At 37.7% G+C, this 23,287-nt stretch overlaps 1 protein-coding gene across 6 annotated transcripts in view; it reads right to left on the bottom strand.

The window, feature by feature from the left end:
• Positions 1-23,287, bottom strand: part of ZPLD1 (zona pellucida like domain containing 1) — a 237,911-nt gene that overhangs the window by 90,011 nt on the left and 124,613 nt on the right. The gene's annotated exons all lie outside the window — the stretch shown is intronic.

Raw genomic sequence — 23,287 nt, 5'->3', positions numbered from 1 at the left:
AAAGAACAACTTGGAGAAAGTGAGTTTTCTAGACAAACCCTGTGATTTCACTGGTACAATTAAACCCACGGACCAGCACAGCTGCTTAATAAACTCCTAGGTTGCAGTTGACATTGACACAATATCTTAAAATTTAATCAATTCAGCCACCTAATGAAAAAAAGTTCTAAAACTTTTAGAGTTTTATCTTCCCACCCTCTAGGTCAATTTCCACCTTGGAAAACTTTAGTTCCAATATATAATCACAACACACATGAATACAAAATATTTGTGTTAACAAATTCATATTGTTTAGCCTCTGATAAGAAATTATATTATAGACGTACCAGATATGTGTGTTTGAAGGGAGAGAAAAGACAATAGTACACATATATATACAGATAACAAGAAAATATTTTCAAATTTCAACTTCCTGCTATTATTTATGAGTCTGAGGAATATAACACCCAAAACAAGGTTTCTTGAACTACAGTCTCTTACATCTTAATAGCGAAACCAACATATTTGCATGAGGGTATGAAATAAAAAGTATAACTGTTTTTGAAACTCAGTTTGATTGCTATGGTTTGAATATTTGTCCCTTCCAAAATTCATGCTGTAATTTAATCCCCAATGTGGCAGTATTGAGAGGTGGGACCTTTAATAGGTAATAAGATTATGAGGGCTTTGCCCTCTTGAATGGATTAAACTATTCACAGATTGATGGCTTTACAGGTTAAGAAATTAATGAGTTATTATGGCAGGGGAACCGATGGCTTTATAAAAGAAGAAGAGAGACCTGGAGTCACAGATTAGCACATGCGATATACCCTGCACCACCTTGGAACTCTATGGAAGGTTCCCACCAGCAAGAAGACTCTCTTATATGTGGTCCCTTGACCTTGGACTTCTCAGCCTCCAGAACTGTAAGAAATGAATCCCTTTCCTTTACAAATTACCTGGTTTTAGATATTTTATTGTAAGCAACAGAAAACGTACACACACATTGTTTGTAGGAGGACAGTTATGATAAGGCCTTAAGACCTGAGAGTTCTTATCGTTGCTAAGCTTGTCTTCCAGCACAAAACCAGTTGCACCAATTTATACTAAGTGCCTAAAAGAAGAGAGTATTGTGGAACATCATTACAGAGCAGAAGTTAGCAAACTTTTTCTATAAAAGGCCAGATAAAAAAATATTTTCATCTTTGTAAGCCACATGTAGTTTCTGTCACATATTCTTTGCTGTTTATTTGATGAGTTGGTTGATTGAGGTTTTTTTTGTTTTTGTTTTTCAGTGGCCCTTTAGAAATATAAAACTCATTCTTAGCTATGAGCTCTAAAAAGCAGGTTGCCGGGCCTATTTAGCCTGCAGATTGCCCTCCCCTGTTACAGAGGAATGGAAAACACTACCAGATTTGAGTCCCACAAGGTTAAGTCTGATTTCCTGATACAGTTATCCCTTGCTTCCTAACAAAGTACTCCTAAAACTACAATCACAATCACTTCTTTTGTTTACAAACCTACAATTTGTACAGGTCTCAGTGGGAACAGCCGATGGCTGCATTACATGATAGTGAGTTGGGGTAGTTCAGCTGGGGCTGGAGGATCAGCTTCCAAGATGGCTCACTCAGGGCTAGTGAGAAGGTTCCAGCGATTGGCTCCTTCCCAGTGGCTTCTCCATGGGGTTGTTGAGGTTTCCTCACAGCATGTTCTCGATAACATGACTCTGTCTAAGAGTGAGTCATCCAAGAAAACCAAGCAGAAGCTGTATCACTTTTCATATCTAAATTCAGAAATCACATCATATCATTCTGCCATAGTCACAATCCCATTCAGATTCCAGAGGAAGGAATATAGACACCCCACATCTTGATTAACAGGAGCATCAAAGAAGGGAATGGGAGATGGGAGGCATTGTTGTGGCAATTTGGAGGATACACACTCTGCCACCCGAAAATTAACTTTTCTCTCTTTGCCTTTAGTATGGAGCAGGTTTAGACAGTTTAGTAGATAAAATATACCTTTACAGTCTAGCCTTAGAGAATCTTTCTAAATACTTCCTAACTTTCTGCAAATGTGATGTATTAAGTTGCAGAATTTAAGTTTAGAAGCCAGAATCCATAAGTTTTCTCTCCAAAAAAACCAGCAGAAGGTCAACTCTTTGGCTTGTATAAAATGCGTTAAGAAAGTCAAAATATGTCGACATACCAAAATGAAAGCATGTGTTAAACATATCCTTTCCCTTTCTGGATGGTTTTCTAAGGAGACTAAAAATTTACTTAGCCTATTACTTAAAAAGGACATGGGATCCTTTTCTGACTTTTTTTCTTGGGAACCTAGGATACCACTGGGCTTACGCGTTAATTATTTGAGGTGCTTTCCAATTTAAGCAGCTTAAACCTACCTTGAAATTGTTTCAGTGTGCAACATTCCAATAATCTCTCACATGTTGGGATATTGATCTAGATACGTGGCTCTGAGCGGCCAGTTAAGAAGTGTGTGGCAAGGAAAAGAAACTGTAGTGTGCAGCATGCCCATCTCAGCAATCAATTTCAAGCCCCACAACTTTATCAGTTGTATAGAGATCTATAATCATTGTGACAACTCGCACAGCAAACCACGTGCTTCATGTTTGTTGAGCTTTGATTTGATTTTTCTATGCTCTAGGGAGGAACTGACAGGCTTAATAGAGGCATCTGCATCATGTTGAATTGATAGGGTGAGTCAATTCCTTAAAAACATACTCTTTGCTCCAAATACCTGAGTAAGCCAGACTTAACTGAATAAAAACTTTTAGGATATGTTTTTATGGATTTTAAAGCACATATTTGCTATTTCTCAGCAAATCCTGTGGATACAGATTAAAAGTACAAAATGTGGTTATATGCTGTTTTCATATTTTCATTCATTGATAGTATTATGGTATAACATAGATTCTAGAAATGAGAGGCTTAAGGGTAGAAATCCAGTTGGGGGTGAAAGTTGGGAGGCTGCTTTGAAGTTAGTTAGAGTAGAAAGCACACTGTTCTTATATTGTGTGTTTATTTGTTAGTGCTTAACATTATGTTTTTGAGTAAAGCACATGGTTTTAATATGGATTGTATATTTATTTGAGATGGCTTGGCGAAATCTCCTAGAAAACACTGAAACCTAATTCTCTTGCCTCCATCAAGTCATATCTGGTCATTAACTCTGAGAAACTCGTCAAATCACAAGGACGGTAAGACACATTAAACATTCCTCTTCAAGCTACTTTACAAGCTTCCCTTCAAAGGTATTCCTCCAGACCAAAATTACATTTATATTTTTTCAATATCCAATATGCTATCATCCCTACCGCCGTTACATATCCAAAGCAAATAATTCTCAGTAATTCTTCCTTCAATCAGCATCAGAAAACCATGACACTCAGGATCTCATCTGAGAATAAAATCACTAACTCTCTGTTGCATTAGCTAATGGCCTGACAAAAGAAATGATATTAAAAGTGACCATCTAAGAATATGCCATCCATCTGATCCTCGGGTCATATATTATAATTCAGCCCTATCTTTGGAGAAAGCTATGGAATCAGAAAGCTATATAAATGAACCACATTAACCTAGACCCATACAAAATCACTTTCTCTGAGTTATGTCTCAGTATTTAGCCCTAAATTTATATCTAGGGTCCAAATGAGAAAGAAACATGAATCATGCTGCCATGGTACTATAAAATCAAGGTAGAATTACTGCCTTTTAGATTATTCAGGGCCTCCTATGTTGAAGTTTTTTTTAATAGAAAATACAGTTTTTCATTTTTGGTATGCCAAGAGGTTACCTTTGCATGGAAAAGACATGCTTTTACCTAGAACCTATATTCATTTCAGGTAGCTTAGAGAACTCTGACAGAAAGTAATGACCTAAAGACATCCACCAAGAAGTAACTAAGTTCTTTTAGAGTTTAGTACTTGAGACAAACCCTGAGTTAAGATGACAAGTCAGCCATATGTGTTGATCTTTTTTGCCTCTGAAAATTTCACCAAATTAATTGTAAAAGAATAACATAGTTGAAATAAGTAGTAGCACTCTATCCAGTACCAGGGCACACTTAGTCCATTTTTATTTTTTAGGGACCAGCTTTCCTCATTACTTAATTACCTGCCTGGGCCATATGGGTATTTGAGTGTGCAAACTGTATCCACATCATGTGGTGAACAACAAAGGAAGGATAGTGCCACCAAAATGAAGATGCAACAGCCCAGAACAGTGAAACTGGAGTTATACAGGTGAGGGTGGAGATCAGAGCTTCTGAAAACCAAGACACGAGAAAAACGGAAGGAAAAATAGGAGTATTAATTAAAAGTCAAGCTCTCACCTCTCTGTATCACCATGCAGCACCCAGACATCTATCATTTAGACAAAAGAAGATCAGAAGTCCCTTCTCTATAGGATTTCCTGATTTTCCCCATAAAACATTTTTTTAATTGTGATATTTTTCAACAGTTGTAATAGTCACATGCCTGCCCAATTGCTCTAAAGTAAACCTATCAAAACCACTGTGCAAAGAACTAATGATGTGCTTAATATTGCTTTATTTAAAATATATATAGGCAGGAAAACATCATGAAGTATTGGAGGCAAGACTGTATCACAGAAAAAAGAAACTAATGGTAAAAAGGAAAATTTCACTTCAGAGGAAATGGACATAATTTAGGAAGTAGAGGAGAACATTAAAATAATGAAAATATCCTCAGAGATAAATTAATATTATATACATATAAGCAGAAACACACAGAGAGAGAGAGAGAGAGAGAGAGAGAGAGAGAGACAGAGACACTCTAGGAGAGAAAATCCACCAGCAAGTTTTAAAAATTATAGCCCAAATAATAAGTTAATAAAATTATTAAAGATAAAAATTTTAGAACATTACCAAGAATTATAAACATGAGAGAAATTACACAAGAGAGAGTATACTCTATCAGTGTATCCTCTAGGAGGTCCAATATCTAACATACAGTAGTTTGGATGATCAGAACAGAGCAGAAAAAGATAACGAAAATTATGACAGAAAAAACAAGAAAGAATTTCTCAGAAGTGAAGGACATGAATCTTAAGAGTGAATTAGATTAATTATTTAAGATTAATTACAAGAGAACACAACTTATTAAAAGCACATAATATTCCATATACTTTATATACTTAATATTTACAATAAACCTATGAGGTTTATATTATTCCCATTTTACAGATGAGAAAACAAATTCAGATCAGTTTAGTGAATTTGTAAAGCAAAGAAAAGTTAATTATATGTAAATCCACAGCTGGAATTTTAACCCAAATGGCCTCAATACTAAGCCCATATTCTTTTCACTGTACCACAACACCATTTCTCTTCCATGGGAACTGCAGTTACTCCGTGAGAGCTGATGGAGGACGTTTTGCTTGGTTTTGATTATAATATCATTACAGTACGCACACACACCCACACACCCACAAATGCACATGTGCATGAGCCTCATCTGCATGAAAAAGACAAGGCAAGAAAAATTAAAAAATAGTCATACGACTAGTTTCTAAATCCCTTCTTGACTCCTGCTACAATGACTTTTTTTTAACTCTCAAATCAACCAAGAAAAGTTGCAGAAATAAATACCAGCTCCAAGGAACCATCCAAAGCAAGAGAGAAAGTGAGGGCTGTCCCCATTTATAACCTCTGAAACCAGAGCTGGAAGACTGAGGTGCCAGGTCAGCTCAGAGGTTTCTCCAACATTGTGGCATATGAGAAGACTGAAATCTTATAAAATTATCTCTACACTGCTTTGGATTTACCCAAAAAGAAGAAAAAATGGAAAATTTATCTCCACTGTTATGCTGCCAAAGACAAGTGTGATCATTAAAATTTGTGAGCGAGCAATTAGAATGGGTATATGTGTAATATTAAACTGTTAATAGATAAATCTGAAATGTTGTGAGTGGGGTAAGGTACTTACAAAATATAAATTTTCTACAAATAGAACTTCTGCAGATTTCTGACTACTATGATCTCCTTCCAGGGATAGAAAAGAAAAGCACATTCACGTAGCTCCAATTATCCTTCACATTGCTGGAAAAATACTGTAAGGTAGATATTAGAGCAACTTGTTAACTGTGATAATGATACAATCAAAACAAATGCTATTAAACAAAATGAAACATTATCGGCTATTATAATTAGAGAGCACTCTTTAAATAATCCATAAAAGTTGTTCTAAATGATAAAACTGTTCTTACAGGATTTACAGCTTCATTTGCTCCTTTTCCCTCCTAGCTGGTAAATTCATCCAGCTATTTATTTATTTATTAATGTGCTTTCATCAAGGGAACAGCTCTATCATCACGTGTCATTAGTTGGTCCTGAGCTGAGCCCAACAGGAGGAGGTCATAATTGTGCTACAGAGCACCCCTACAATTAGACACTGAAGTAAAGTCACTACCTGACGGATTAAATTGATTTTTATATTTAAATAGTCTTTACTTAAAATAGTAAAACTGACACAAAAACATGTACTTCTGCCTTGTTCAGCATTAGCAGGTACCTATCTGCATCCTGGCGTTTTTATCCAGTTATGCTTAAACATGTCTTTAGAATTTGTGATTTTCTTTGCCTATATCCAAAGCAATTATATATTTTAAGGTACTCTGTAAGGCTCAATTCATTTTTTTTTTTTGAGACAGAGTTTCACTCTTGTCACCCAGGCTGGAGAGCAATGGCACAATCTCAGCTCACCGAAAGCTCTGCCTACTGGGTTCAAGCAATTCTCCTACCTCAGCCTCCCAAGCAGCTGGGATTACAGGCGTGCACCACCACACTACCCGGCTAATTTGTGTGTGTGTGTGTGTGTGTATTTTTAGTAGAAGCAGGGTTTCACCATGTTGGGCAGGCTAGTCTTGAACTCTTGACCTCAGCTGATCTGTCCACCTGGGCCTTCCAGAATCTATTTCAGAAGTGAACCACTGCACCTGGCCTCAATTAATAATTTTTGTTGACTCCTCTGAAAAGTGGGTCGAGACTGTCATTTCATTTGCAAATGGAGACGAGGGCATGCTAAGCGTAAGTGAATTGATCAAGGTCAGATCCCAAGAATAATTTTAAGTACTATATTAAAATTTTAAGATATTCATCTTAACATTTGTCTTTAAATTATAAGTGCTATCAAAGTGTTTAAAACAAAGAACTGTGTAAAATGAAGCCACTTCATAATTCTTTCAATGAAGATCATCAGCAGGATGTCTCAGAACCAAGAAATTGAAGACGGCCAAAAGGTTTATAAATTCAACAAGTTATAGGATTAACCGTCAAATCAAGTGTTAGGATTAATTAGTTTAGGATTAACAATCAATCAAATACCGAGACCAGAACTAAAATACAGTTTGCACCACGTGGCCATGGTTAGGTTGAGAAGTCACATACTTGCATGACTTTCATACGTATCATTCATTAAGTAGCTTTGCAGCTCACCTTATGTGCACATTTCATGTAATTCACATCAGTGTTATCAGCTTTGACAACAGACAATGAGAGATTATTTTTTGAAATTATTCTCACTCCCAGAAATAATTTTAAAAATAGTATATCGTAAAAGGCCTTACAGAAGCAGTGAAAATTATGACTCATCCACCTAGATGTGGATTCCACATTTCAGTGTGCCCCGCATTACAGATCTTAGAGGAGTCTGGTTGATGACATCCCATAAGGAAAATATCCTCTTAATTGATTCGACACCCCACTAGCCCCCATCCACTGTTAGCAATGACAGCCACAGAAGGCTGTGTGAGTTATCGACAAGGGTAATAAATTACTCTAATCCAGATACTTTTCTATTCTTTACAGTAGATTAAAATAAGCTCACACAAGTTGACAAGAACAAGACAAGAAAAAGAATGAAGGTCACATAAGAAAAAGCAACTAAAATTTTTACATAACTCAATCATCTCACGAATATTTATAGAGTCTGTATTTTGTTCTAAAGGTAGACTAGGTGCCCCAGATACCACGGAGAGAGTTAACAGGCAGGAACTTTGTGCTGGTTAGCATTATCATTTGAATGAGAGAGAAATATTATTTAATTCTACTTATCTGCTTCTGAAATTAACACTAGAGAACAAAATAAAATGAAGGCAAAATTTCACTCCTCTTCTTTCCCCTTTCTTGCTAGTTGTCAGATGCTAGGCTCTGAATCTACTTAGTGTGACCTTGAACTCGTATTTAATTTCCGTGTGCCTGTGTCTTCATTAGTAAAATGGGGGAAATAATGTTACCCATCTTAAAAAATGGTTGTGAAATTAAATAAGTTAATCAACGTAAAATGCAATGTAGAACTATGTAGGGCATACAGTAGGAAAACAAATGTTAGCATCTGCTATTATAATAATTATAATAAAATTTTGTTATCATGTATCTGACTTGTAGCCTTAAGTAGATAAAGTAAAAATCTTCAGAGGTCGTGACAATGGTGATGTTACAAAGCCACGGCAAGTAACGAGCTAGCTTATTAATGGAAACCACTATATCAAGGGTCAGGTGGTTTTGTCCAGGATGGGGCATGTCTGCTCCGGATAACTGGTGCTACAGAACAACCAAAGTTCAGATTGAGGATATTTGTGAGGGGGTAGAGAAGTCCTTGCAGAAAAAAGAAGTAACTCATCATTAAAAGAGCAAGGCTATGAATCCAGGCAAGGTGAGGCTGAGCATTGAAAACGTCACTCAAATTGTTGTTCAGCGTAGTCCTTGCCCTCTTGCTCCAGGCCTAAAATGGGACATTACCAAAAGAAAGAGTGCAAAGTAAGTTTTCTCTGAATCTCCGTAAAAAGTGTAAGCTGTCAGCAATGACAATGTCGGCCACCCCTGTGAGAACTGAGTGAGCACTAGGGACAGTAGCCAGGCACTCCACAGACTTGGCTGGTCCAGTTGCCGCTTTTGGTTCTAGCATCCATAGAAGCGTTCCCACAACAAACCAGATCTGGACAGGAAACAAATCACAGGTACCACAGATGATCAAGAGCCCTGGTTTCCCAAGGTCATATGAAACATCCTTGTTAGGAAATTCAATATATTTGGATGAAGAAACTGAGCGTTTTTAGATTTCCTGCAAAGCTGGGCCCATTTTGGCAAAACTGGCTAGCCATGTGCAGAAAGCTGAAACTGGACCCCTTCCTTAAACCTTACACAAAAATTAACTCCAGATGGATTACAGATCGGAAAATGTGGCACATATACACCATGGAATACTATGCAGCCGTAAAAAATGATGAGTTCATGTCCTCTGTAGGGACTTGGATGAATCTGGAAACCATCATTCTCAGCAAACTGACACAAGAACAGAAAATCAAACACCACATGTTCTCACTCATAGGCGGTGTTGAACAATGAGAACACATGGACTCAGGGAGGGGAACATCACACACTGCAGTCTGTTGGGAGGGACTAAGGGAGGGACAACAGGGGGTAGGGAGGTTGGGGACAGATAACATGGGGAGAAGTGCCAGATGTAGGTGATGGGGGGATGGAGGCAGCAAACCACAATACCATGTTTGTACCTATGCAACAATCCTGAATGATTACACATGTACCCCAGAACCTAAAGTACAATAAAAAATTTTTTAAAGATTTAAACATAAGACCTAACACCATAAAAACCCTAAAAGAAAACCTGGGCAACACCATTCAGGACATAGGCATAGGCAAGGACTTCATGACTAAAACACCAAAAGCAATGCTAACAAAAACCAAAATAAACAAATAAGATCTAATTAAACTTAAGAGTTTCTGCACAGCAAAAGAAGCAATGGGTAGAGTGAACCAGCAACCAACAGAATAGGAAAAAATATTTGCAATCTACCCATCTGACAAAGGGCTAATATCCAGAATCTACAAAGAACTAAAACAGATTTACAAGAAAAAAAACAAACAACCCCATCAAAAAGTGGGCAAAGGATATGAATAGACACTTTTCAAAAGAAGACATTTATGCTGCCAACAAACATATGAAAAACACTCATTATCACTGGTCATTAGAAAAATGCAAATTAAAACCACATTGAGATACCATCTCACGCGTTAGAATGGCGATCATTAAAAAATCTGGAGACAACAGATGCTGGAGAGGATGTGAACAAACAGGAACACTTTTACACTGTTGGTGGGAGTGTAAATTAGTTCAACCATTGTGGAAGACAGTGTGGCAATTTCTCAAGGATCTAGAAACAGAAATTCCATTTGACCCAGCAATCCCATCACTCTGTATATATCCAAAGGATTATAAATCATTCTGTTATAAAGACACATGCACACGTACATTCATTGCAGCACTGTTTATAATAGCAAAGACCTTGAACCAACCCAAATGTCAATCAACGATAGACTGGATAAAGAAAATGTGGCACATATACACCATGGAATACTATGCAGCCAGCCATACAAAAGGATGAATTCATGGCCTTTGCAGGGACATGGATGAACCTGGAAACCATCATTCTCAGCAAATTGACACAAGAACAGAAAACCAAACACCACATGTTCTCACTTATAGGTGGGTGTCCGAGAATATATGAACACAAGAAGGGGAACATCACACACTGTTGTCTATCAGGGGATTGGGGGCTAGGGTAGTGCTGGGTAGGGAGACTGGGGAAGGATAACATTGGGAGAAATGCCTGATGTAGATGATGGAGGAATAGAGGCAGCAAACCACCAGGGCACGTGTATACCTATGCAACATCCCTGCAAGTTCTGCACATGTACCTCAGAACTTAAAGTATAATAAAAATAAAAATAAATAATAAAAAAGCACTTTAAAATTTATGGGTAAATATTTTTTAGATGTATTATTAAAGTGTTTTAATTCGACCTGTAGTTCAGAAGCAGCAATATTTTTCTCACTTATTATCAACAGAGAATAAACCTGACTTCCTTTCCTGGGAGGTAAAAAGTACTCAGTATCATTTAAATAAAATATTAGGTTTACTGTCATGAGCAATCATTGCATCCGGCAATCACTTTTGACACTCTGCTACTACTTTTAATTTGGGTTGAAGTTCACTAACTATAAGCACAGAAGATGTTGCTCTAACACATAGCTCTAGGGTAATATGAATTATTCTAGGTGACAGATTTCATCCCTGAGCAAAAGATCACTGGTTCTAGATTAGGGAAAGTTTGAAAGTTCATGTCAGACATTCTCAGCAAAATGCCTAACTTTTGGTTTCCTACTACACTGAATAATTTTTAGGTAAGTGAATTTTTAGCAAATGTACTGAAAAATGGTTCCCAGTGAGTCTTCTTCAAAAATGAATTTATATATTTGAGAACTAAGAACTTATTCCAGTGACGATTGCTGTTACTCAACACTCAACTAGAATTCAATTTGGAAATTTTTTTCAGAGCTACTTTACAAATTGTACAAAATACCAGACCTAGCAGTATAAATTATATGGTCCCATCTATCCTGATCCTCAATTTAATATGAGGTTTGGTTCAGAATTCCTTCTGTCGTCTTTAGAAGCATCAAACTCAACAAAGTAAGAGTAACCTCTGCTGAAGCTTTGCAGAAGGAAATCCTCTAAAGCTTATATCTCATGAGAGTTGCAACAGTATCTTGAACAATAATAGGGTGGTTACAACATGTTTATAATTTCCTCATAAGCTCTAAGAGGCAAGATTCTTATTTGTATATGCTTAAAAGCATGTATTGTAGAATACATGTAATTTGTATACTTCCACCCAAAACATGAATTTCAGCAAGGCTGAAACAAACAATTGTATTTTGGAGTTGTTCATTTTGAAAATGAAGACCAAACAATTCTAAAACTAGAAGTAGGAAGCAATTATCTAATACCAGTTGTTCGTAAATTGTTTTCTATGATTAACTTTTCTGGTTGGGTATTTTCTGATTGTATTTTTTTAAAGGGTAAATCAGTGCCATTCCACTAAATCTGTGCTCATCTCTGCATTCCCCCAGGACTTCAGGTCTGGTATGCTGTATTTTACCAGCGTGTGTATACATGGTCGTCTGTGCATGGATGGAATTGTCATTATTTCCCGGATAGCTTGAGTTAGTCTTATATTTGAAAGTTTTTGTTTACTTTCAAAAACCTTGATACAAATCGACCCAAGTAAGCTAAAACACTGTTGAAGTTATGTTGTCTCAATATATTAGATCAACAACTGAATCACTCTTAAAGGTAAAATGATTTCCTCAACTCCTGGAACATAATATATGTACTGACTTGTGTCAGTCAGAAAATTCAGAATGCCAGATTTCTGATGAGAGGCACATTTTCTTAGAAAGGGGTCCATTCCTATATAATGAGGTCAGGGAATAATAGCTTGAGCATCTGGCGCAGTCTGTAGATCAGTTTGGCCCAGAGGTCTGATGCATAATAGCATTATCGCAAATCCCAGACTCACCACCACTTGCCCATGAATGTTTGTGGATTCTGGCTGCACAAACAAAAGCAGAGGATGGCCATGTCAGGCCCAGTTGATTACTGACGTACAGAAGATGTATGAATGCATCCTCTTGATGATCGAGACGGAAGCAGGCATTGGAAGACTACCAAAAGTAAACAGCTTTCCTTGTCCCTGCAGGCATATGTGCAAAGTAAATCATCCCTGAGATGGTGATTAATGTTTTATATTTTTCTACTTCTCCTTCCAATTAAACTAAATTAACATACATCTAGTTACTTATGAGTCTGAGTCCTTACGGCCTTCTTGAAGGCTAGTTTACTATTTATGAATGTGGTTTGCTATTGTGCTTTTTACATCTCTGTAATGGCCTTGATAATGGTGAAGACATTCAATGATACTGTGTTTCCTCCATTTAGTGGATTTTGTCTTGACTCCCCTGGGTTGGGGTGGGTTGTGATCAACAAATAGACCCATTCTTTGTGCTTCCCACTCTGTTTTCTTCCACTGTCTGGTAGGGGCATAATTGCTGCTGGTCCTGACACAGCAGCCCCCGTGTGAACTGTAGTGTTCGTGGCCTGATGCTTTGATCTGGAGAGAAATTTTATGAGATTTAGTGCCATGTTGTTGGATATTTTTTCTCATACCTTTATGCAGCTTCATATGCTGTCATTTTACCTATCTGATACTTGTATTGATTGAGAAATCACTTTTGCTGAAAACATAACCAGGACTGGATCCTGTTTGCACATTTCTAACATGATCTGGTGTTGTGTGGGCGTCCTAAATGTTGATGAACGGTCAGTGACACTTACTTCTTGGATCTGTGTTTAGAATGTTCGAGGTGCAGAGGATGTGAAAATCGTGGAAGTCAATGCCCACCACCCCTGAAAAGAACGGAGAGCTCTGCTAAAGACCTTTAATCTCTCTAAGGCTCAGTTTCCTCACCTGCAAAATAGTTTATTAATGGCTTATTTTACTAACTGTATTAATGGTTTATTTTTAATATCTGTATTGATATGTAATATTTGTACACACTGGTGGGATACATGGCCTATGCTGATATATGTATACAATGTGTAATGATCAAATCAGGGTAACTGAAATACCCATTACCTCACACATTTGTCTTTTCTTTGTGTTGGGAACATTGGAATTCTTCTAGCTATCTTGAAACATATAATAATAAACAATATGTTGTTAACCATAATTCTCCCTCATACTATCAAATACTAGAACTTATTCCTTCTAGCTGACTGGATTTTTGTACCCATCAACCAAGCTTTCTGCATCCTCTCCTCCCCCTTTCTCTGCCCCGCCTGATAATCACCATTCTAATCCTCACTTCCATGAGATACACTTATTTAGCTCGCACCTGTAAGAACATGCAATCACTGTCTTTCTGTGCTTGGCTTACTTCAATTAATACAATGACCTCAGTTTTATCCATGTTGCTGCAAATGACATTATGGCATTCCTTTTCACAATTGTAGTGCATTGTGTATACACACCACATTTTCTTCATTCATTCTTCCATTGATCAGCACTCAAGATACAGATTGCTTCTGCATCTTAACTATTGCAAATAGTGCTGCAATAAACGTAGGAGTGCAGATATCTCTTTGATATGTTGCTTTTCTTCCTGAGACGGAGTTTCGCTCTTGTTACCCAGGCTGGAGTGCAATGGCGCGATCTCGGCTCACTGCAACCTCTGCCTCCTGGATTCAGGCAATTCTCCTGCCTCAGCCTCCCGAGTAGCTGGGATTACAGGCACGCACCACCATGCCCAGCTAATTTTTTGTATTTTTAGTAGAGACGGGGTTTCACCATGTTGACCAGGATGGTCTCGATCTCTTGACCTCGTGATCCACCTGCCTCAGCCTCCCAAAGTGCTGGGATTACAGGCTTGAGCCACTGCGCCCGGCTGCTTTTTTTTCTTCTCATATATAACCAGCAACAAGATTGCTGGAACACATGTTAGTTCTATTCATACATTTCTGAGGACCCTCCATACTGTTTCCACAGTGGCTGTACAACTTTGCATTCCCACCAACAGTGTATGAGCATTCCCCTTTTACCATATTCTCACCAACATTTGGTGGTAGTTTTCTTAAGTAATTTGTTGTCTCATAATGTGGCCATAGAAATAAAACAAGTTTGTAGTGTTAAAACGCCTAATGCCTGTTAAACACTTAAAAAATGCTACCCACCATTATATATTTTTAATTTTGCAACTACTGATATAACAATGTTGATAAATTATACACAATTAATTTTAGAGTTACTGATATACTGATTTATAAGTAAACCTTATAACATTTATTCATTATCTGATTACATACATTTGATACATGAATTTATTATATGATTCCTTAACGGTCACCTAGCTCAAGTAATGCATAAATAAGATTGCATATTCTTGAATGTACTTTAGAAAGATTGCTGGTGATAGGTATAATGTAGAAGAGAATAGAAAGAGTTCAGAATAGATGTAGGTCACCAATACGTCTAAGTCTTATCAACACATTAATCCCACAAATTGTCCGTTTTACAAAAGACAAATCATAGCTTAAAATTCATTATAGTGGCAATACAGACACAGCCATTGTTTAGAAGGGCTCAAACTTCTAATTTCAGAATACGTTTACTTCTGTAACTTTTTAAATGTCATTAGGTCTTCAGGTATCAAATTTCACTTCTGTGTCACCTTAAGAAATACTACCATGTTTTCAGGTATCTAGATTTCAGTGGTATTAGATTTTATAGGTTCTCTTCTTTTTAAAATCTCCCTAATGTTGAGATCTCTATATATCATAAATATTAGTATATTAATAAATATAAATATTATAAATTATAATAAACAATTATCAAATAAATATGTAATGATTACATAACATGACATAATATAAGTAAATTAATAATGGTATAATTTTGGCTAATCAGAACATATCCTAGACTTTTTCAGTCTAATAAATGCATCCCAGGTAATTTCCATGAATTTTTTTTTAATTACAAGAAATAATATCCCTCGAACAGAAGAAAAAGAATCAGTAGATTAGTATTCCAATTCCCTCTGCTACATATTCTCAGGGTTTTCTGAACAGCAGGTAGTGGTATCTTTCTGGAAAAGGGGATAGCTTTTGTCCAACTTATGCAGCAATGTAGGCAGCTAAGAACAATAAGGCCGAAGCTTCGATTTGAAGAATGCCAGCTTAGTAACTAAACAGCGTGCAATGACGCTCAGGAAGACAGAGTTCTTCTATTTCAAATGAATGAATTAAATTTCATTCCAGGAAGAGTGCAAGGCCTTGTCCACCTAGCAATTGAGCATCTTTGGTGAAAGATGGTAGCTGCTGATACTCAGGCATTGAGCATTTACAGAGGTGGGGGCTCTGGGAACACATACCTGCCGCATTAAAAAGAGGAGGGTGACACAATAGTGGTAGGGAAGGGCAAAGTGGCCTTTCTTGATAATTCTATTCTCGGATGACTTTCATAAAAAAGAAGTTTGTCTCTGCCTCATAATACATTCCAATTGCTATGCAATAGGATCAGTCTTTCAGCATGTGAACTAAGAAGTATAGTCTCATGTCTAGGGCCTAAGGGGCATGTTAGTCTTTTACTCTCAGTAAAACCGTCAAGTGAGAAATGGTGATGACGGAAGCTAACACAAAACCCACAGAGCTGGGCAGGCACAGGAACAAGCGTTAAGGGGCAACAGAGTCTGGGAAAGCAAACCCAGATTGGCAATAGGCATCAGTGAGGGCTGCTGGATGTTAGGAGTTGATGTCCAACCTAGAAGAAAGCAAGGCTCCCCAGTTATAAGTAATCTCTGGAGAAAATACAGGATTTCAATGCAGAACATGAAATAATGATCAGTGCAAAAGCCCATACTATGAATTGAAGCACATGGAATGATGCTGAACTCAGAAAATTACATGTAATAGACCTACCCTATTCTGCATTAGCGGAAACTGTACTGTAAAAGCAATATGACAGCTGCAGTGATCAGAGGAAGGACAGTATATTGAAGATGGGTTTTGCAGTAAGAGTGGCTCAGTGACAATATCCTCACTCAGAACAGCAAGGAGGATGGCCCACTGTGAATACTTGGCCAGATTGGCTTGTACAGACTGGAGCTCCCTCAATTTCCTGTTAAATTAAATTTCCTGTCAAACCATGCATTTATCAAGGAACCAGCTTATGTGGGAACTACGGCATGGTATCAAGGGACTGAGCAGTCAGAGACATACTGAGGTAAATGATCACTCTGAAATGGCAAGAGCCTGTAAGCAGTGAGATCCACAAGTTCATCTGTGGAAGGGCTGGGCCAGGAAGAGACATGGGATTGAGATGTGAGTCAGTGTAGACAGAGTGATTGAACTAACTCAACTGTTTAGAGACACTGTATGCAGATTCGGGGGGGAATACTCTACATTGGCTGAAAATTCTGGATAGGACAGTGTCTTGGTATAAGCAGGGAGAAGAAAACCCAAAGGAAACTGCGTACCTGGAAGAGAAATAGAGCTTCAGATCTCTGAAATGAAGACGTGGGTGTAACATGTGCATGAATGCATTCCCAGAGTTTTGTATGAGAGCTGTGAAATTGCAGGTATTATTGTCCCTTCCCTTAGAGGAACATCTAACTAACTCCCCAAAGCCTGCTTCTGTCTGGATACACTAGGGCTATCACCTCCCCATCATACAGTGAACATGGGACTTTACCATCTTCTCAAGATTTCCTTAGAATGATGTATGTCTGTGTGTGTGTGTGTGTGTGTGTGTGTGTGTGCACGTGTGTGTATGTGGGTGTGTGTTTAAAACCAGAGAGAGAAGCAAAGGAAGTCTGAGATAATTAGACTGCCATTATATGTAACATTTTATCTTCCATATTTTTTGACAATACATAAATCCTATTTATAGAAACAAGCTTTTGTATTAATGATTGCATGTCAATATTAATGATTACAGCAACAAAACCATGCCTTTGGGTGGAGACTGAAAGACTGAGATGAAATCAAAGTGGGCACCATGGAAACATTTCAGAAGGAAGAAAGACTTACGGTATTTCACTGGAGTGCTTATCTTATTTGGCACTTCTAATTAATGCACTAAGAGAGAAGGGCAATTTTTTTTCAGATTGCTGAAGCCTCATAAACAACAATGCTTTGTTAACCATTATTTTAAAAGATGGAAAAACATTAAAAATTCAATGCTTTTGTTTTCTAACTTAAATGTACCACTTTGCCCAATGGCTCCTTTATTTTTATCTACTTTGATATTTATTTTTGACATCTTATGTCCTTCCTTAAAAATCCAAAATTTTTAAATGTGGTGTTAGCCACCTGTATGTCCTCTTCTGAGAAGTGTCTGTTCAATCGTACTGCAAACCCCAGTGTCACACACTCTACCATTTTACCAAACCTGCACATGTAGCTCTGGAATCTAAAATAAACGTTGAAAAAGAAAAAATAATCGAATAACATTTTTTTTTTTTTTTTGAGACGGAGTTTCGCTCCTTACCCAGGCTGGACTGTAATGGCGCAATCTCGGCTCACCGCAACCTCTGCCTCTTGGGATCAGGCAATTCTCCTGCCTCAGCCTCCCGAGTAGCTGGAATTACAGGCACATGCCACCATGCCCAGCTAAGTTTTTTTGTGTGTGTATTTTTAGTAGGGACGGGGTTTCACCATGTTGACCAGGATGGTCTCGATCTCTTGACCTTGTGATCCACCTGCCTCGGCCTCCCAAAGTGCTGGGATTACAGGCATGAGCCACCGCGCCTGGCCCATAACATGTTTTATCTTATTATTAGTGTGCTATCAACACATTAAAATCAGGAAATTACTTCTTGTACTTAAAAAGGCCATTCTTTAAAATATACAAGGTGTCATTAAAAAGTTTTTTTTAACAACAGATTTGTGCAAATGTAAGAAAAAGAGACCAAGTAAGGTTTAGAAAGGAAGGTAAAATGTAAAGGGAGATGGGGCCGGACACAGCGGCTCACTCCTGTAATCCTAACACTTTGGGGGGCTGAGGTGGGTGGATCACCTGAGGTCAGGAGTTCAAGACCAGCCTGGCCAACATGGTGAAATCCCGTCTCTGCTAAAAATACAAAACTCAGCCCAAAGTGGTGGCACATGCCTGTGGTTCCAGCTACTCTAGAGGCTGAGGCACAAGAATCACTTGAACTCAGGTGGTAGAGGAACACTGAACAGAGATCACACCACTGGACGGCAGCCTGGGCGACAGAGCAAGACTCCATCTCAAAAAAAAAAAAAAGTAAAGGGAAATGGGAAAATTAATGAGTGAGGTTATGACATACAGGAAGCTTTATAATCCTTTAATTTAAAGCGTATAAATACGCATTTAGTCACAGTGTAATCTGGAATGAGAAGAGAATGTCAGGAAATAAACAGGAGCCAATATCACACATTTCTTTTAAAGAAACTTTTAAATAAATGCTAAAATACTGCAGTGGAATTACACACCAGATAATAGATCAGGATCCCTAAATTTCCTGGTATTGGAGGCAAAGTCTCCTGTACAACCTTCAAAGAGAAGAATAAAAATGAAATACACTAAAAAAAAAAGGTAAAATAATTTACACTAGAGTATAAGGACAATCTTCTTAGGGGAAAAAAAAGGACAATAAAAGCATGAGCAGAGAATAAAGGAATAATTACAGGAAGAGCCCTACTAAGAAATAGACAAATTGGACTTGTATATGAAGGCAAATTTCACCCACCTTATAACTTTGCCCTGGGCTGGACTAGATGACCTGGAGCTCAGAGACCTTGAGGAACAGATCGCAGTAAGGGTAGACACATGTGGAAATAATTTCATTTCTTAAATGCAAATGAGTGATGCTGTTTCTGTCCACATATTCATTATTCATTGTCAGTTAACCATGAACAAGTATAAGATCCCTTTCTGGCATAAAAAATATATTTGCTTACTTTATTTTTCAGTCAATACTTCTCACTGTAAAGTTTGTAATAGGAATTCGAGCTTCACTAATTATTAGGCTAGAACTTGTAGAAATGTAGAACTTGAATATGAAGCAATTATATTTTTGTAAATGATTTCAACATTAAGAAAAATGTTGGTGGCTCACACCTGTAATCCCAGCACTTTGGGAGGCTGAGGTGGGCAGATCACAAGGTCAGGAGATCAAGACCATCCTGGCCAACATGGTGAAACCCCATCTCTACTAAAGTACAAAAAATTAGTCTGGCACGGTGGTACACGCCTATAGTCCCAGCTACTTGGGAGGCTGAGGCAGGGGAATCGTTTGAACTGGGGAGGAAGAGGTTAAATGTATCATGGTTTCTCAAAGCAAGATGCCTTACAGTTGCCCCATGGCATGAACATGAAGGCAAATTAGGTTGAATGAGTAATTAGTTGAAAAATAGGAACATAAGTAAATATGGAATATATGACTTACAACAGTCTTAATCGTATTTTCTAAGGCGCATGGTAACTGTTTCACCTGTTGGAATAATTGGCCAAGGAATTTGTTAGCTAATAGATTCTGTTAGAATGATAAAGTAGTCATAATTACGTGAGATTTTATAATAGTCCTCTTTTTGTTGGCATATACAAGCAACAAAAAGGAGCCTTTATTTATTTAGGTGGCCCTGAAGAATTCTTTCTCTTGAACCTCTTTGCTCCAGAGGTTTACGTGGAATTAGCAAGCACCAGGTCACAGATTCCACCCAATCATTTTACCAGCTGGCACTGACTAGGATAATGACTCGCTTGCTGCACCCTTTACATAAAGCCTCCGGGAGGTTACGCGACGCAAAGCGTATGTGAGATTCAGGAGGTCCTTCTGATTCTGAACGAGCGCACTGAATCTGGCCTCGCTGTGTGCAGACTGAATTCCAACAGACAGCCTCTTGGAAAGCACTAAAGATTCTTAGCTCCCTGCTGAGCATGGGTTCTGCATCTCCTAAGGACTTGAAGAAACTCTGTTACCCAAGCTCATTGATTTTGTTTTTTTTATTTAAGACATGCCTCTTGATGGAAAAGAAGAAATTAGGTTTGGCCACCAAAGAAGAATGAAATGAAGAGTGGCCTTCAGTTGATGCAAGTCCCTGCTCAGATGAGATGTTCCACTCTCCCTGAGGAGGTGGGAGGCAGCACAGTTGGTAAATGGATGTGGGCAACTGGGCAATCCTAAAGGCAATAACAGCTTGAGTCAAGTCTTCTGCTATAAGGAGTATTTGAAAAATTTAATAATATTTTACTTTACATCTTCAATCCTCAGATTCCTTACCTGGAAAATGGGAATAATTATAGTTTTATTAGGAGGCTTAGAAAGGCTGTACTCAATGGTAGGTATACATGTGGGAACCTAGATAGATATACTATAAATAGTAGTAAAAAGGAAAAAATTATGTAAAGTGTTTTTATGCAATAAAAAGTAAGAATTCAAAGACAATATCATTAATAAAATATAGAACTAGTGGATAAAGAGAATTGAAAAGTCCCAAAATTAAGTTTTTCACGTAAAATTAAATTTTCTTTATTTCTGATCTTAAGCCCAGATTCACAAGGATACATTAGCTTGGAAAATAAAGGCAGGGTACAACTGACTGCCGTAAACTCATGTGACAGAGCCAAGGTCAAAATTCAGGATGATGTATCATTTGTCTGTTTCTCCAACTGCAATAATGAAAGTCAATTAATTAAATACTCAACAAATATTATCAAATACCCACTGTGCATTCAGCAGTGCAAATTACCTCTCCAGAACCTGCTTTTAATTGTAACTCACACTTTATTGAGAGGCAAAGAAGATTATATTTTTTTTGGCTTTGAATGAATTTATATATTAATATCTGCAGAAAAAATGAAATCAGAAGTTGCATTCTTTCTTCAGCCCACATCTGATGTGATTTAGCATATGTGTTGTCTCTTTGATTTAAAAGTTCATGTTACGCAGTGTGCCTTAATTACCACATGGCTTATGGAAAGTGTGCACCTATGGTACAGTAATCTATCCCATATAGAAAAATCTATTTTTGAGTCAAGGATAAATCTAACATTAGACTTTGGTGTGTTGTTTTTTTAGCTTTGCTATAACAAAATTTAATCTGGAAAACAAAATTTAAATTCAAAAAATTATCCTGCTGAATTATAAATTAGAAAAATTGATTTGCAATGATCGAGTTTTTTAATTTTGTGGCCTAAGAAAAAGAACCAAAGCTGTTCACTTGACTTACTTTAGCTACTGATTAATCAAATAGGCTCATTTCAGGGTAGCTTTTTCTATAATACTATTTAGGAACAACGCAAATCCACCTGCTAAGTGGTCACTAAGATTTTAAAGAGAAGAAAAGTCATCTATAGCATGAAATAATGGTTCTCAAAATGCAAAAGTTGTAGCTAATTGCTAAAAATATTCTGAAGTTGAAAAAAAAATTGAATAACATGAAGAAATTGAAGAAAATTGAAGAATTGCTCCAGAGGTTTACAGGGAATTAGTGAGTAACAGGTCACAAATTCTGTTAAATAAAAACAAAAATTCACAGTTCATCGTTTGAATGGATGTTTCCAGTGGGACATTGTTAAAGGCAGGTTAGATGAGTCACTGTCCCTTTGTAGATTTAGAGGATCCTTGGGTTACTTAAAAAGCAATGAAGAAATTAAAGAAGAATCTCAAAAAGGACCCCATGATGAATACTTCAATGCACACCTCACTCTTTCTTAAGCTTCTTATTTTTTGACATTTAAACCAGGCTTCTTCAATTAGAATAAAGCTTTGTGTTGAGGCAATTAGCAGAAAACAAAAACTGCAAATATATTTTTCATTAGAAATATTTGGAAAAAATTAAGGACAAAGTAGAATTTTCTTGACCACTCTAAGGCATAATTGGCTTACATTAAATTCGGACTCAGACTAAATCTAGAGAAATGTGATACAGTAGACAAATATGCCATATACTCCACTTGGATATCTTCCATACCTCCTACAAGACTTTAATAAAATCTCACCTTTCCATAAGACCACTGGGGGCCATTCGATTAAATACTATAACCTGCCCCCTCCCTGGCATCTCAGTCTCCTTACCCTGATGTTCTCCATTTTCTTTCCTCCATGGTATTTGAAAATTGAGTCCATCTGATTCTATATCCTTAACGATTAGGACTGAGGTACAGGAGGCCCAAATATCAATATAACACAAGACATTTTTGCCCCAGAAGATAAGACCGCAGTCCAATAAAACACATCAATCATTGCTTCAGAAGTACTCATTGATCCACACGGTTTAATCCTCAAAGCATTCAGCTCTCCAAGCAGGCAATCAGTTATTCACACTTACCAAGCAAGAGTTTACTTTACAAGACTCTCTCTACCAATCAGATAATGTCTCAAAATCTGGCCAATCCTAATCAACTAAGCCACTTGATCCCAGGCTACAAACACCGGAAACACTCTTCAGCAGTCTGCCATCTATTTCTTTTGACTGTGGATTTTTTTTCAAAATTTATTGAAACATGGGGGATCATGGCAGATGGGAGGCAGGACTAGATTAAAGCTCCAGACAGAGCAGCATGTGGAGGCTTGCACTGTGAATTTTGGCTCCAGATCAACTGCAAGAAGAAACCGGCAATCCCGAGAGGACCCGCAGACCCTCTGAAGGAAGAAGACTGCTCTGCAGGACCTGGAGATACCCAAATACTGTGAGTGCCGCAGCTGTGGAGGCGGGAGAGGAAAGAAGCTGAAGGTCTGTTTGCAGGAGAAATTTCTGACTTTATTTGGTGCTGAGTCAAATTAGAGGGCTGGGCTGAGTGAAATACAGCGGTAGAGGAAGCAACAGAAAGGCCTTGGGAGCTTGCTGGGTCCCCAAGCAGCCCATCCCTGCCTAGCACC

This window comes from Callithrix jacchus, chromosome 15 (genome assembly GCF_049354715.1).
Source record: "Callithrix jacchus isolate 240 chromosome 15, calJac240_pri, whole genome shotgun sequence".
In the NCBI taxonomy this organism is placed as follows: domain Eukaryota; kingdom Metazoa; phylum Chordata; class Mammalia; order Primates; family Cebidae; genus Callithrix; species Callithrix jacchus.
This window is presented reverse-complemented; position numbering and strand designations above follow the sequence as displayed.